We start from the raw sequence: 13,949 nt of genomic DNA, 5'->3' as shown, positions 1-13,949 counted from the left end.
AAGCGGTCACACGACAGTGGTTATCAACTCGGTATATCAACCCAGGTTTCTCCAATCTGGATATGAGCGCGTGCACATAAAAGGGGCGGTGTTTTCAGCGCATGACCAATCGCAAGCATGGAGAAGTCCGCTGTCAGAGCCGCTTATTTCAGTAGCGAAGAGCAAACTATAATTTTACGGAAATATGATGAGTATAGGCATATAATACAGGCAAAAAGCAACACAGTTGCAGCTGCAAAATGCAGGAAAGACAGCTGGCAAAAGATCGCTGACTGTATAAATGTGTAAATTCATAGGGATATAAACATATATTTGAATATTCTGGGAATCTTAATCTTAAACTGTAAACCATGATCAGCAATATTAAAATAATAAAAGGCTTGCAATATTTCAGTTGATTTGTAATGAATCCAGAATGTATGACATTTTTTTGTTTTTGTGTTTGCATTACAGAAAATCACAATATTCTAATTTTCTGAGACAGTCCTGTATATATTGGTTCTATAACTATTGTTGTTGACCGATAACTTGTGCTGATGCGATACCAAAGAATTGGGTTTTTTTATTTATTTTATTTTATTTTTTATTTTTTCAGGAGGGGGGTGTTTAGTATTTTAAAGTGACTTCTCAGAATGTTCGAGGGACGAAATTGAAAATCCCTTTTTTGCTATCCCCTTACAAATGCATCTTCTTTTTGATTTCTTCTTGATTTATTTATTTAATTGGTATTAGTTTTGGATTGACTGTACATCGGATTTTGGGTGATGATTTGTTTTATTTATTCATTGATTGATTTATTTTTTATTTTCTCCTCCACCTCTTTTTTCTTTTTTTCCTTTTTTCCTTTTTTTTTGATTTTTTTGGATCGTTCATACAGGGAAAGCAAAGGGGTTTTGGTGGCCCTGAATACGCGTTCTGTTTGGAGGGATCCTCTCACGATCCGCGCACCAAGCTCCACTGGATTCTCTTCGAAAGGGCATGCCATTTTCCAAGAGAGCTGATTGGTCAGTGGGCGGTGCTTTTACACCCGGCGATCTGTATCTGGAACATAACCTGCTCCGGAGCAGGTTAGCGGTTCAGCATAAGTTACCATGGCGATGTGCCCCGATAAGAAGTGAACCACCGTCGTAGTCCTGAAAACCCAGGGTTAAACCTGAAGTTACCTCGCTAACCCCAAATCCCGCTTCGTAGTACAGGCCCCTGATCTCGGAAGCTAAGCAGGGTCGGGCCTGTTTAGTACTTGGATGGGAGACCGCCTGGGAATACCAGGTGCTGTAAGCTTTTTCAACCAGCAGAGAGCGCTCTCGCTTAATCTACCCACACATATTTCAACGTGGTAACAGCGACAGCTCATGTCCTAAAGTGTTTTGCACATGGTTAAGGCAATTTAACTCCAACAAATAAGTGCTTCTAAATTATTATCACCAACAAATCAATGACTTATATTATATGACTTATCTTCAACTCCATATAAGAAGTATTTCAAGCTGCAGCTTCAGCGTATGGCCATACCAGCCTGGATGCGCCCGATCTCGTCTGATCTCGGAAGCTAAGCAGGGTAGGGCCTGGTTAGTACCTGGATGGGAGACCGCCTGGGAATACCAGGTGCTGTAAGCTTTATCAACAAGCAGAGAGCGCTCTCGCTTAATCTACCCACACATATTTCAACGTGGTAAGAGCGACAGCTCACGTCCAAAAGTGTTTTGCACATGGTTAAGGCACTTTAACTCCAACAAATAAAACCAACAAATCAATGACTTATATTCTATGACTTATCTTCAACTCCATATAAGAGGTATTTCAAGCTGCAGCTTCTGCTTACGGCCCTACCAGCATGGATGCGCCCGATCTCGTCTGATCTCGGAAGCTAAGCAGGGTCGGGCCTGGTTAGTACTTGGATGGGAGACAGCCTGGGAATACCAGGTGCTGTAAGCTTTTTCAACCAGCAGAGAGCGCTCTCGCTTAATCTACCCACGCATATTTCAACGTGGTAACAGCGACAGCTCACGTCCAAAAGTGTTTTTCACATGGTTAAGGCACTTTAACTCCAACAAATAAGCGCTTCTAAATTATTATCACCAACAAATCAATGACTTGTATTATATGACTTATCTTCAACTCCATATAAGAGGTATTTCAAGCTGCAGCTTCAGCTTACGGCCATACCAGCCTGGATGCGCCCGATCTCGTCTGATCTCGGAAGCTAAGCAGGGTCGGGCCTGGTTAGTACTTGGATGGGAGACCGCCTGGGAATATCAGGTGCTGTAAGCTTTTTCAACCAGCAGAGAGCGCTCTCGCTTAATCTACCCACACATATTTCAACGTGGTAACAGCGACAGCTCACGTCCTAAAGTGTTTTGCACATGGTTAAGGCACTTTAACTCCAACAAATAAAACCAACAAATCAATGACTTATATTCTATGACTTATCTTCAACTCCATATAAGAGGTATTTCAAGCTGCAGCTTCAGCTTACGGCCATACCAGCCTGGATGCGCCCGATCTCGTCTGATCTCGGAAGCTAAGCAGGGTCGGGCCTGGTTAGTACTTGGATGGGAGACCGCCTGGGAATATCAGGTGCTGTAAGCTTTTTCAACCAGCAGAGAGCGCTCTCGCTTAATCTACCCACACATATTTCAACGTGGTAACAGCGACAGCTCACGTCCTAAAGGGTTTTGCACATGGTTAAGGCACTTTAACTCCAACAAATAAAACCAACAAATCAATGACTTATATGCTATGACTTATCTTCAACTCCATATAAGAGGTATTTCAAGCTGCAGCTTCTGCTTACAGCCATACCAGCCTGGATGCGCCCGATCTCGTCTGATCTCGGAAGCTAAGCAGGGTCGGGCCTGGTTAGTACTTGGATGGGAGACCGCCTGGGAATACCAGGTGCTGTAAGCTTTTTCAACCAGCAGAGAGCGCTCTCGCTTAATCTACCCACACATATTTCAACGTGGTAACAGCGACAGCTCACGTCCTAAAGTGTTTTTCACATGGTTAAGGCACTTTAACTCCAACAAATAAGCGCTTCTAAATTATTATCACCAACAAATCAATGACTTGTATTATATACTTATCTTCAACTCCATATAAGAAGTATTTCAAGCTGCAGCTTCTGCTTACGGCCATACCAGCCTGGATGCGCCCGATCTCGTCTGATCTCGGAAGCTAAGCAGGGTCGGGCCTGGTTAGTACTTGGATGGGAGACCGCCTGGGAATACCAGGTGCTGTAAGCTTTTTCAACCAGCAGAGAGCGCTCTCGCTTAATCTACCCACACATATTTCAACGTGGTAACAGCGACAGCTCACGTCCTAAAGTGTTTTTCACATGGTTAAGGCACTTTAACTCCAACAAATAAGCGCTTCTAAATTATTATCACCAACAAATCAATGACTTGTATTATATACTTATCTTCAACTCCATATAAGAAGTATTTCAAGCTGCAGCTTCTGCTTACGGCCATACCAGCCTGGATGCGCCCGATCTCGTCTGATCTCGGAAGCTAAGCAGGGTCGGGCCTGGTTAGTACTTGGATGGGAGACCGCCTGGGAATACCAGGTGCTGTAAGCTTTTTCAACCAGCAGAGAGCGCTCTCGCTTAATCTACCCACACATATTTCAACGTGGTAAGAGCGACAGCTCACGTCCTAAAGTGTTTTGCACATGGTTAAGGCACTTTAACTCCAACAAATAAGCGCTTCTAAATTATTATCACCAACAAATCAATGACTTGTATTATATACTTATCTTCAACTCCATATAAGAAGTATTTCAAGCTGCAGCTTCAGCTTACGGCCATACCAGCCTGGATGCGCCCGATCTCGTCTGATCTCGGAAGCTAAGCAGGGTCGGGCCTGGTTAGTACTTGGATGGGAGACCGCCTGGGAATACCAGGTGCTGTAAGCTTTTTCAACCAGCAGAGAGCGCTCTCGCTTAATCTACCCACACATATTTCAACGTGGTAAGAGCGACAGCTCACGTCCTAAAGTGTTTTGCACATGGTTAAGGCACTTTAACTCCAACAAATAAAACCAACAGATCAATGACTTATATTCTATGACTTATCTTCAACTCCATATCAGAGGTATTTCAAGCTGCAGCTTCTGCTTACGGCCATACCAGCCTGGATGAGCCCGATCTAGTCTGATCTCGGAAGCTAAGCAGGGTCGGGCCTGGTTAGTACTTGGATGGGAGACCGACTGGGAATACCAGGTGCTGTAAGCTTTTTCAACCAGCAGAGAACGGTCTTGCTTAATCTAGCCACACATATTTCAACGTGGTAACAGCGACAGCTCACGTCCTAAAGTGTTTTGCACATGGTTAAGGCACTTTAACTCCAACAAATAAAACCAACAAATCAATGACTTATATTCTATGACTTATCTTCAACTCCATATAATAGGTATTTCAAGCTGCAGCTTCTGCTTACGGCCATACCAGCCTGAATGCGCCCGATCTCGTCTGATCTCGGAAGCTAAGCAGGGTCAGGCCTTGTTAGTACTTGGATGGGAGACCGCCTGGGAATACCAGGTGCTGTAAGCTTTTTCAACCAGCAGAGAGCGCTCACGCTTAATCTACCCACACATATTTCAACGTGGTAACAGCGACAGCTCACGTCCTAAAGTGTTTTGCACATGGTTGAGGCACTTTAACTCCAACAAATAAAACCAACAAATCAATGACTTATATTCTATGACTTATCTTCAACTCCATATCAGAGGTATTTCAAGCTGCAGCTTCTGCTTACGGCCATACCAGCCTGGATGCGCCCGATCTCATCTGATCTCGGAAGCTAAGCAGGGTCAGGCCTGGTTAGTACTTGGATGGGAGACCGCCTGGGAATACCAGGTGCTGTAAGCATTTTCAACCAGCAGAGAGCGCTCTCGCTTAATCTACCCACACAAATTTCAACGTGGTAACAGCGACAGCTCATGTCCTAAAGTGTTTTGCACATGGTTAAGGCACTTTAACTCCAACAAATAAGCGCTTCTAAATTCTTATCACCAAGAAATCAATGACTTATATTCTATGACTTATCTTCAACTCCATATAAGAGGTATTTCAAGCAGCAGATTCTGCTTACGACCATACCAGCCTGGATGCGCCTGATCTCGTCTGATCTCGGAAGCTAAGCAGGGTCGGGCCTGGTTAGTACTTGGATGGGAGACCGCCTGGGAATACCAGGTGCTGTAAGCTTTTTCAACCAGCAGAGAACGCTCTTGCTTAATCTACCCACACATATTTCAACGTGGTAACAGCGACAGCTCACGTCCTAAAGTGTTTTGCACATGGTTAAGGCACTTTAATTCCAAACAAATAAAACCAACAAATAAATGACTTATATTCTATGACTTATCTTCAACTCCATATAAGAGGTATTTCAAGCTGCTGCTTCTGCTTACGGCCATACCAGCCTGGATGCGCCCGATCTCGTCTGATCTCGGAAGCTAAGCAGGGTCGGGCCTAGTTAGTAGTTGGATGGGAGACCGCCTGGGAATACCAGGTGCTGTAAGCATTTTCAACCAGCAGAGAGCGCTCTCGCTTAATCTACCCACACATATTTCAACGTGGTAACAGCGACAGCTCACGTCCAAAAGTGTTTTTCACATGGTTAAGGCACTTTAACTCCAACAAATAAGTGCTTCTAAATTATTATCACCAACAAATCAATGACTTATATTATATGACTTATCTTCAACTCCATATAAGAGGTATTTCAAGCAGCAGCTTCTGCTTACGGCCATACCAGCCTGGATGCGCCCGATCTCGTCTGATCTCGGAAGCTAAGCAGGGTCGGGCCTTGTTAGTACTTGGATGGGAGACCGCCTGGGAATACCAGGTGCTGTAAGCTTTTTCAACCAGCAGAGAGCGCTCACGCTTAATCTACCCACACATATTTCAACGTGGTAACAGCGACAGCTCACGTCCTAAAGTGTTTTGCACATGGTTGAGGCACTTTAACTCCAACAAATAAAACCAAAAAAATCAATGACTTATATTCTATGACTTATCTTCAACTCCATATCAGAGGTATTTCAAGCTGCAGCTTCTGCTTACGGCCATACCAGCCTGGATGCGCCCGATCTCATCTGATCTCGGAAGCTAAGCAGGGTCAGGCCTGGTTAGTACTTGGATGGGAGACCGCCTGGGAATACCAGGTGCTGTAAGCATTTTCAACCAGCAGAGAGCGCTCTCGCTTAATCTACCCACACAAATTTCAACGTGGTAACAGCGACAGCTCATGTCCTAAAGTGTTTTGCACATGGTTAAGGCACTTTAATTCCAAACAAATAAAACCAACAAATAAATGACTTATATTCTATGACTTATCTTCAACTCCATATAAGAGGTATTTCAAGCTGCTGCTTCTGCTTACGGCCATACCAGCCTGGATGCACCCGATCTCGTCTGGGGCCTGTACTACGAAGCAAGTTCAACATATCCAGGATATCTTTTCCTTATCCAGATTCACTAAGCGGGACAATTGCAATCACGCTAAGCGGTCACACGACAGTGGTTATCAACTCGGTATATCAACCCAGGTTTCTCCAATCTGGATATGAGCGCGTGCACATAAAAGGGGCGGTGTTTTCAGCGCATGACCAATCGCAAGCATGGAGAAGTCCGCTGTCAGAGCCGCTTATTTCAGTAGCGAAGAGCAAACTATAATTTTACGGAAATATGATGAGTATAGGCATATAATACAGGCAAAAAGCAACACAGTTGCAGCTGCAAAATGCAGGAAAGACAGCTGGCAAAAGATCGCTGACTGTATAAATGTGTAAATTCATAGGGATATAAACATATATTTGAATATTCTGGGAATCTTAATCTTAAACTGTAAACCATGATCAGCAATATTAAAATAATAAAAGGCTTGCAATATTTCAGTTGATTTGTAATGAATCCAGAATGTATGACATTTTTTTGTTTTTGTGTTTGCATTACAGAAAATCACAATATTCTAATTTTCTGAGACAGTCCTGTATATATTGGTTCTATAACTATTGTTGTTGACCGATAACTTGTGCTGATGCGATACCAAAGAATTGGGTTTTTTTATTTATTTTATTTTATTTTTTATTTTTTCAGGAGGGGGGTGTTTAGTATTTTAAAGTGACTTCTCAGAATGTTCGAGGGACGAAATTGAAAATCCCTTTTTTGCTATCCCCTTACAAATGCATCTTCTTTTTGATTTCTTCTTGATTTATTTATTTAATTGGTATTAGTTTTGGATTGACTGTACATCGGATTTTGGGTGATGATTTGTTTTATTTATTCATTGATTGATTTATTTTTTATTTTCTCCTCCACCTCTTTTTTCTTTTTTTCCTTTTTTCCTTTTTTTTTGATTTTTTTGGATCGTTCATACAGGGAAAGCAAAGGGGTTTTGGTGGCCCTGAATACGCGTTCTGTTCGGAGGGATCCTCTCACGATCCGCGCACCAAGCTCCACTGGATTCTCTTCGAAAGGGCATGCCATTTTCCAAGAGAGCTGATTGGTCAGTGGGCGGTGCTTTTACACCCGGCGATCTGTATCTCGAACATAACCTGCTCCGGAGCAGGTTAGCGGTTCAGCATAAGTTACCATGGCGATGTGCCCCGATAAGAAGTGAACCACCGTCGTAGTCCTGAAAACCCAGGGTTAAACCTGAAGTTACCTCGCTAACCCCAAATCCCGCTTCGTAGTACAGGCCCCTGATCTCGGAAGCTAAGCAGGGTCGGGCCTGTTTAGTACTTGGATGGGAGACCGCCGTGGAATATCAGGTGCTGTAAGCTTTTTCAACCAGCAGAGAGCGCTCTCGCTTAATCTACCCACACATATTTCAACGTGGTAACAGCGACAGCTCACGTCCTAAAGGGTTTTGCACATGGTTAAGGCACTTTAACTCCAACAAATAAAACCAACAAATCAATGACTTATATGCTATGACTTATCTTCAACTCCATATAAGAGGTATTTCAAGCTGCAGCTTCTGCTTACAGCCATATCAGCCTGGATGCGCCCGATCTCGTCTGATCTCGGAAGCTAAGCAGGGTCGGGCCTGGTTAGTACTTGGATGGGAGACCGCCTGGGAATACCAGGTGCTGTAAGCTTTTTCAACCAGCAGAGAGCGCTCTCGCTTAATCTACCCACACATATTTCAACGTGGTAACAGCGACAGCTCACGTCCTAAAGTGTTTTTCACATGGTTAAGGCACTTTAACTCCAACAAATAAGCGCTTCTAAATTATTATCACCAACAAATCAATGACTTGTATTATATACTTATCTTCAACTCCATATAAGAAGTATTTCAAGCTGCAGCTTCAGCTTACGGCCATACCAGCCTGGATGCGCCCGATCTCGTCTGATCTCGGAAGCTAAGCAGGGTCGGGCCTGGTTAGTACTTGGATGGGAGACCGCCTGGGAATACCAGGTGCTGTAAGCTTTTTCAACCAGCAGAGAGCGCTCTCGCTTAATCTACCCACACATATTTCAACGTGGTAAGAGCGACAGCTCACGTCCTAAAGTGTTTTGCACATGGTTAAGGCACTTTAACTCCAACAAATAAGCGCTTCTAAATTATTATCACCAACAAATCAATGACTTGTATTATATACTTATCTTCAACTCCATATAAGAAGTATTTCAAGCTGCAGCTTCAGCTTACGGCCATACCAGCCTGGATGCGCCCGATCTCGTCTGATCTCGGAAGCTAAGCAGGGTCGGGCCTGGTTAGTACTTGGATGGGAGACCGCCTGGGAATACCAGGTGCTGTAAGCTTTTTCAACCAGCAGAGAGCGCTCTCGCTTAATCTACCCACACATATTTCAACGTGGTAAGAGCGACAGCTCACGTCCTAAAGTGTTTTGCACATGGTTAAGGCACTTTAACTCCAACAAATAAAACCAACAGATCAATGACTTATATTCTATGACTTATCTTCAACTCCATATCAGAGGTATTTCAAGCTGCAGCTTCTGCTTACGGCCATACCAGCCTGGATGAGCCCGATCTAGTCTGATCTCGGAAGCTAAGCAGGGTCGGGCCTGGTTAGTACTTGGATGGGAGACCGACTGGGAATACCAGGTGCTGTAAGCTTTTTCAACCAGCAGAGAACGGTCTTGCTTAATCTAGCCACACATATTTCAACGTGGTAACAGCGACAGCTCACGTCCTAAAGTGTTTTGCACATGGTTAAGGCACTTTAACTCCAACAAATAAAACCAACAAATCAATGACTTATATTCTATGACTTATCTTCAACTCCATATCAGAGGTATTTCAAGCTGCAGCTTCTGCTTACGGCCATACCAGCCTGGATGCGCCCGATCTCGTCTGATCTCGGAAGCTAAGCAGGGTCGGGCCTAGTTAGTAGTTGGATGGGAGACCGCCTGGGAATACCAGGTGCTGTAAGCATTTTCAACCAGCAGAGAGCGCTCTCGCTTAATCTACCCACACATATTTCAACGTGGTAACAGCGACAGCTCACGTCCAAAAGTGTTTTTCACATGGTTAAGGCACTTTAACTCCAACAAATAAGTGCTTCTAAATTATTATCACCAACAAATCAATGACTTATATTATATGACTTATCTTCAACTCCATATAAGAGGTATTTCAAGCAGCAGCTTCTGCTTACGGCCATACCAGCCTGGATGCGCCCGATCTCGTCTGATCTCGGAAGCTAAGCAGGGTCGGGCCTTGTTAGTACTTGGATGGGAGACCGCCTGGGAATACCAGGTGCTGTAAGCTTTTTCAACCAGCAGAGAGCGCTCACGCTTAATCTACCCACACATATTTCAACGTGGTAACAGCGACAGCTCACGTCCTAAAGTGTTTTGCACATGGTTGAGGCACTTTAACTCCAACAAATAAAACCAAAAAAATCAATGACTTATATTCTATGACTTATCTTCAACTCCATATCAGAGGTATTTCAAGCTGCAGCTTCTGCTTACGGCCATACCAGCCTGGATGCGCCCGATCTCATCTGATCTCGGAAGCTAAGCAGGGTCAGGCCTGGTTAGTACTTGGATGGGAGACCGCCTGGGAATACCAGGTGCTGTAAGCATTTTCAACCAGCAGAGAGCGCTCTCGCTTAATCTACCCACACAAATTTCAACGTGGTAACAGCGACAGCTCATGTCCTAAAGTGTTTTGCACATGGTTAAGGCACTTTAACTCCAACAAATAAGCGCTTCTAAATTCTTATCACCAAGAAATCAATGACTTATATTCTATGACTTATCTTCAACTCCATATAAGAGGTATTTCAAGCAGCAGATTCTGCTTACGGCCATACCAGCCTGGATGCGCCTGATCTCGTCTGATCTCGGAAGCTAAGCAGGGTCGGGCCTGGTTAGTACTTGGATGGGAGACCGCCTGGGAATACCAGGTGCTGTAAGCTTTTTCAACCAGCAGAGAACGCTCTCGCTTAATCTACCCACACATATTTCAACGTGGTAACAGCGACAGCTCACGTCCTAAAGTGTTTTGCACATGGTTAAGGCACTTTAATTCCAAACAAATAAAACCAACAAATAAATGACTTATATTCTATGACTTATCTTCAACTCCATATAAGAGGTATTTCAAGCTGCTGCTTCTGCTTACGGCCATACCAGCCTGGATGCACCCGATCTCGTCTGGGGCCTGTACTACGAAGCAAGTTCAACATATCCAGGATATCTTTTCCTTATCCAGATTCACTAAGCGGGACAATTGCAATCACGCTAAGCGGTCACACGACAGTGGTTATCAACTCGGTATATCAACCCAGGTTTCTCCAATCTGGATATGAGCGCGTGCACATAAAAGGGGCGGTGTTTTCAGCGCATGACCAATCGCAAGCATGGAGAAGTCCGCTGTCAGAGCCGCTTATTTCAGTAGCGAAGAGCAAACTATAATTTTACGGAAATATGATGAGTATAGGCATATAATACAGGCAAAAAGCAACACAGTTGCAGCTGCAAAATGCAGGAAAGACAGCTGGCAAAAGATCGCTGACTGTATAAATGTGTAAATTCATAGGGATATAAACATATATTTGAATATTCTGGGAATCTTAATCTTAAACTGTAAACCATGATCAGCAATATTAAAATAATAAAAGGCTTGCAATATTTCAGTTGATTTGTAATGAATCCAGAATGTATGACATTTTTTTGTTTTTGTGTTTGCATTACAGAAAATCACAATATTCTAATTTTCTGAGACAGTCCTGTATATATTGGTTCTATAACTATTGTTGTTGACCGATAACTTGTGCTGATGCGATACCAAAGAATTGGGTTTTTTTATTTATTTTATTTTATTTTTTATTTTTTCAGGAGGGGGGTGTTTAGTATTTTAAAGTGACTTCTCAGAATGTTCGAGGGACGAAATTGAAAATCCCTTTTTTGCTATCCCCTTACAAATGCATCTTCTTTTTGATTTCTTCTTGATTTATTTATTTAATTGGTATTAGTTTTGGATTGACTGTACATCGGATTTTGGGTGATGATTTGTTTTATTTATTCATTGATTGATTTATTTTTTATTTTCTCCTCCACCTCTTTTTTCTTTTTTTCCTTTTTTCCTTTTTTTTTGATTTTTTTGGATCGTTCATACAGGGAAAGCAAAGGGGTTTTGGTGGCCCTGAATACGCGTTCTGTTCGGAGGGATCCTCTCACGATCCGCGCACCAAGCTCCACTGGATTCTCTTCGAAAGGGCATGCCATTTTCCAAGAGAGCTGATTGGTCAGTGGGCGGTGCTTTTACACCCGGCGATCTGTATCTCGAACATAACCTGCTCCGGAGCAGGTTAGCGGTTCAGCATAAGTTACCATGGCGATGTGCCCCGATAAGAAGTGAACCACCGTCGTAGTCCTGAAAACCCAGGGTTAAACCTGAAGTTACCTCGCTAACCCCAAATCCCGCTTCGTAGTACAGGCCCCTGATCTCGGAAGCTAAGCAGGGTCGGGCCTGTTTAGTACTTGGATGGGAGACCGCCGTGGAATATCAGGTGCTGTAAGCTTTTTCAACCAGCAGAGAGCGCTCTCGCTTAATCTACCCACACATATTTCAACGTGGTAACAGCGACAGCTCACGTCCTAAAGGGTTTTGCACATGGTTAAGGCACTTTAACTCCAACAAATAAAACCAACAAATCAATGACTTATATGCTATGACTTATCTTCAACTCCATATAAGAGGTATTTCAAGCTGCAGCTTCTGCTTACAGCCATATCAGCCTGGATGCGCCCGATCTCGTCTGATCTCGGAAGCTAAGCAGGGTCGGGCCTGGTTAGTACTTGGATGGGAGACCGCCTGGGAATACCAGGTGCTGTAAGCTTTTTCAACCAGCAGAGAGCGCTCTCGCTTAATCTACCCACACATATTTCAACGTGGTAACAGCGACAGCTCACGTCCTAAAGTGTTTTTCACATGGTTAAGGCACTTTAACTCCAACAAATAAGCGCTTCTAAATTATTATCACCAACAAATCAATGACTTGTATTATATACTTATCTTCAACTCCATATAAGAAGTATTTCAAGCTGCAGCTTCAGCTTACGGCCATACCAGCCTGGATGCGCCCGATCTCGTCTGATCTCGGAAGCTAAGCAGGGTCGGGCCTGGTTAGTACTTGGATGGGAGACCGCCTGGGAATACCAGGTGCTGTAAGCTTTTTCAACCAGCAGAGAGCGCTCTCGCTTAATCTACCCACACATATTTCAACGTGGTAAGAGCGACAGCTCACGTCCTAAAGTGTTTTGCACATGGTTAAGGCACTTTAACTCCAACAAATAAGCGCTTCTAAATTATTATCACCAACAAATCAATGACTTGTATTATATACTTATCTTCAACTCCATATAAGAAGTATTTCAAGCTGCAGCTTCAGCTTACGGCCATACCAGCCTGGATGTGCCCGATCTCGTCTGATCTCGGAAGCTAAGCAGGGTCGGGCCTGGTTAGTACTTGGATGGGAGACCGCCTGGGAATACCAGGTGCTGTAAGCTTTTTCAACCAGCAGAGAGCGCTCTCGCTTAATCTACCCACACATATTTCAACGTGGTAAGAGCGACAGCTCACGTCCTAAAGTGTTTTGCACATGGTTAAGGCACTTTAACTCCAACAAATAAAACCAACAGATCAATGACTTATATTCTATGACTTATCTTCAACTCCATATCAGAGGTATTTCAAGCTGCAGCTTCTGCTTACGGCCATACCAGCCTGGATGAGCCCGATCTAGTCTGATCTCGGAAGCTAAGCAGGGTCGGGCCTGGTTAGTACTTGGATGGGAGACCGACTGGGAATACCAGGTGCTGTAAGCTTTTTCAACCAGCAGAGAACGGTCTTGCTTAATCTAGCCACACATATTTCAACGTGGTAACAGCGACAGCTCACGTCCTAAAGTGTTTTGCACATGGTTAAGGCACTTTAACTCCAACAAATAAAACCAACAAATCAATGACTTATATTCTATGACTTATCTTCAACTCCATATAATAGGTATTTCAAGCTGCAGCTTCTGCTTACGGCCATACCAGCCTGAATGCGCCCGATCTCGTCTGATCTCGGAAGCTAAGCAGGGTCAGGCCTTGTTAGTACTTGGATGGGAGACCGCCTGGGAATACCAGGTGCTGTAAGCTTTTTCAACCAGCAGAGAGCGCTCACGCTTAATCTACCCACACATATTTCAACGTGGTAACAGCGACAGCTCATGTCCTAAAGTGTTTTGCACATGGTTGAGGCACTTTAACTCCAACAAATAAAACCAACAAATCAATGACTTATATTCTATGACTTATCTTCAACTCCATATCAGAGGTATTTCAAGCTGCAGCTTCTGCTTACGGCCATACCAGCCTGGATGCGCCCGATCTCATCTGATCTCGGAAGCTAAGCAGGGTCAGGCCTGGTTAGTACTTGGATGGGAGACCGCCTGGGAATACCAGGTGCTGTAAGCA

The 13,949-nt window shown here is 43.8% G+C and overlaps 29 non-coding genes across 29 annotated transcripts; all 29 read left to right on the top strand.

The window, feature by feature from the left end:
* Positions 1-1,498: 1,498 nt before the first annotated feature.
* Positions 1,499-1,617, top strand: LOC133426109 (5S ribosomal RNA). Its single transcript, XR_009771545.1, has one exon. It is a non-coding gene; the product is annotated as a 5S ribosomal RNA (ribosomal RNA).
* A 199-nt stretch (positions 1,618-1,816) lies between these two features.
* On the top strand, positions 1,817-1,935 carry LOC133425699 (5S ribosomal RNA). Its single transcript, XR_009771172.1, has one exon. It is a non-coding gene; the product is annotated as a 5S ribosomal RNA (ribosomal RNA).
* Positions 1,936-2,152: 217 nt separating this feature from the next.
* LOC133425898 (5S ribosomal RNA) lies at positions 2,153-2,271 on the top strand. The gene has a single exon (XR_009771345.1). It is a non-coding gene; the product is annotated as a 5S ribosomal RNA (ribosomal RNA).
* A 199-nt stretch (positions 2,272-2,470) lies between these two features.
* Positions 2,471-2,589, top strand: LOC133425897 (5S ribosomal RNA). The gene has a single exon (XR_009771344.1). It is a non-coding gene; the product is annotated as a 5S ribosomal RNA (ribosomal RNA).
* Positions 2,590-2,788: 199 nt separating this feature from the next.
* Positions 2,789-2,907, top strand: LOC133425815 (5S ribosomal RNA). Its single transcript, XR_009771266.1, has one exon. It is a non-coding gene; the product is annotated as a 5S ribosomal RNA (ribosomal RNA).
* A 216-nt stretch (positions 2,908-3,123) lies between these two features.
* Positions 3,124-3,242, top strand: LOC133425782 (5S ribosomal RNA). Its single transcript, XR_009771235.1, has one exon. It is a non-coding gene; the product is annotated as a 5S ribosomal RNA (ribosomal RNA).
* A 216-nt stretch (positions 3,243-3,458) lies between these two features.
* Positions 3,459-3,577, top strand: LOC133425781 (5S ribosomal RNA). Its single transcript, XR_009771234.1, has one exon. It is a non-coding gene; the product is annotated as a 5S ribosomal RNA (ribosomal RNA).
* Positions 3,578-3,793: 216 nt separating this feature from the next.
* LOC133425780 (5S ribosomal RNA) lies at positions 3,794-3,912 on the top strand. Its single transcript, XR_009771233.1, has one exon. It is a non-coding gene; the product is annotated as a 5S ribosomal RNA (ribosomal RNA).
* Positions 3,913-4,111: 199 nt separating this feature from the next.
* Positions 4,112-4,230, top strand: LOC133425670 (5S ribosomal RNA). The gene has a single exon (XR_009771142.1). It is a non-coding gene; the product is annotated as a 5S ribosomal RNA (ribosomal RNA).
* A 199-nt stretch (positions 4,231-4,429) lies between these two features.
* On the top strand, positions 4,430-4,548 carry LOC133425624 (5S ribosomal RNA). The gene has a single exon (XR_009771096.1). It is a non-coding gene; the product is annotated as a 5S ribosomal RNA (ribosomal RNA).
* A 199-nt stretch (positions 4,549-4,747) lies between these two features.
* On the top strand, positions 4,748-4,866 carry LOC133426030 (5S ribosomal RNA). The gene has a single exon (XR_009771471.1). It is a non-coding gene; the product is annotated as a 5S ribosomal RNA (ribosomal RNA).
* Positions 4,867-5,083: 217 nt separating this feature from the next.
* LOC133426186 (5S ribosomal RNA) lies at positions 5,084-5,202 on the top strand. The gene has a single exon (XR_009771618.1). It is a non-coding gene; the product is annotated as a 5S ribosomal RNA (ribosomal RNA).
* Positions 5,203-5,402: 200 nt separating this feature from the next.
* Positions 5,403-5,521, top strand: LOC133425560 (5S ribosomal RNA). The gene has a single exon (XR_009771034.1). It is a non-coding gene; the product is annotated as a 5S ribosomal RNA (ribosomal RNA).
* Positions 5,522-5,738: 217 nt separating this feature from the next.
* LOC133426155 (5S ribosomal RNA) lies at positions 5,739-5,857 on the top strand. The gene has a single exon (XR_009771589.1). It is a non-coding gene; the product is annotated as a 5S ribosomal RNA (ribosomal RNA).
* Positions 5,858-6,057: 200 nt separating this feature from the next.
* On the top strand, positions 6,058-6,176 carry LOC133426029 (5S ribosomal RNA). The gene has a single exon (XR_009771470.1). It is a non-coding gene; the product is annotated as a 5S ribosomal RNA (ribosomal RNA).
* A 1,807-nt stretch (positions 6,177-7,983) lies between these two features.
* LOC133425991 (5S ribosomal RNA) lies at positions 7,984-8,102 on the top strand. Its single transcript, XR_009771434.1, has one exon. It is a non-coding gene; the product is annotated as a 5S ribosomal RNA (ribosomal RNA).
* A 216-nt stretch (positions 8,103-8,318) lies between these two features.
* Positions 8,319-8,437, top strand: LOC133425779 (5S ribosomal RNA). The gene has a single exon (XR_009771232.1). It is a non-coding gene; the product is annotated as a 5S ribosomal RNA (ribosomal RNA).
* A 216-nt stretch (positions 8,438-8,653) lies between these two features.
* LOC133425777 (5S ribosomal RNA) lies at positions 8,654-8,772 on the top strand. Its single transcript, XR_009771230.1, has one exon. It is a non-coding gene; the product is annotated as a 5S ribosomal RNA (ribosomal RNA).
* A 199-nt stretch (positions 8,773-8,971) lies between these two features.
* LOC133425669 (5S ribosomal RNA) lies at positions 8,972-9,090 on the top strand. Its single transcript, XR_009771141.1, has one exon. It is a non-coding gene; the product is annotated as a 5S ribosomal RNA (ribosomal RNA).
* Positions 9,091-9,289: 199 nt separating this feature from the next.
* LOC133425559 (5S ribosomal RNA) lies at positions 9,290-9,408 on the top strand. Its single transcript, XR_009771033.1, has one exon. It is a non-coding gene; the product is annotated as a 5S ribosomal RNA (ribosomal RNA).
* Positions 9,409-9,625: 217 nt separating this feature from the next.
* LOC133426154 (5S ribosomal RNA) lies at positions 9,626-9,744 on the top strand. The gene has a single exon (XR_009771588.1). It is a non-coding gene; the product is annotated as a 5S ribosomal RNA (ribosomal RNA).
* A 200-nt stretch (positions 9,745-9,944) lies between these two features.
* On the top strand, positions 9,945-10,063 carry LOC133426028 (5S ribosomal RNA). The gene has a single exon (XR_009771469.1). It is a non-coding gene; the product is annotated as a 5S ribosomal RNA (ribosomal RNA).
* Positions 10,064-10,280: 217 nt separating this feature from the next.
* On the top strand, positions 10,281-10,399 carry LOC133425946 (5S ribosomal RNA). Its single transcript, XR_009771391.1, has one exon. It is a non-coding gene; the product is annotated as a 5S ribosomal RNA (ribosomal RNA).
* A 1,807-nt stretch (positions 10,400-12,206) lies between these two features.
* LOC133425990 (5S ribosomal RNA) lies at positions 12,207-12,325 on the top strand. The gene has a single exon (XR_009771433.1). It is a non-coding gene; the product is annotated as a 5S ribosomal RNA (ribosomal RNA).
* A 216-nt stretch (positions 12,326-12,541) lies between these two features.
* LOC133425776 (5S ribosomal RNA) lies at positions 12,542-12,660 on the top strand. Its single transcript, XR_009771229.1, has one exon. It is a non-coding gene; the product is annotated as a 5S ribosomal RNA (ribosomal RNA).
* A 216-nt stretch (positions 12,661-12,876) lies between these two features.
* Positions 12,877-12,995, top strand: LOC133425925 (5S ribosomal RNA). Its single transcript, XR_009771371.1, has one exon. It is a non-coding gene; the product is annotated as a 5S ribosomal RNA (ribosomal RNA).
* A 199-nt stretch (positions 12,996-13,194) lies between these two features.
* Positions 13,195-13,313, top strand: LOC133425667 (5S ribosomal RNA). Its single transcript, XR_009771139.1, has one exon. It is a non-coding gene; the product is annotated as a 5S ribosomal RNA (ribosomal RNA).
* A 199-nt stretch (positions 13,314-13,512) lies between these two features.
* Positions 13,513-13,631, top strand: LOC133425623 (5S ribosomal RNA). Its single transcript, XR_009771095.1, has one exon. It is a non-coding gene; the product is annotated as a 5S ribosomal RNA (ribosomal RNA).
* Positions 13,632-13,830: 199 nt separating this feature from the next.
* On the top strand, positions 13,831-13,949 carry LOC133426027 (5S ribosomal RNA). Its single transcript, XR_009771468.1, has one exon. It is a non-coding gene; the product is annotated as a 5S ribosomal RNA (ribosomal RNA).

The sequence above is a fragment of the Cololabis saira genome, unplaced genomic scaffold, assembly GCF_033807715.1.
Source record: "Cololabis saira isolate AMF1-May2022 unplaced genomic scaffold, fColSai1.1 scf025, whole genome shotgun sequence".
NCBI lineage: Eukaryota > Metazoa > Chordata > Actinopteri > Beloniformes > Belonidae > Cololabis > Cololabis saira.
This window is presented reverse-complemented; position numbering and strand designations above follow the sequence as displayed.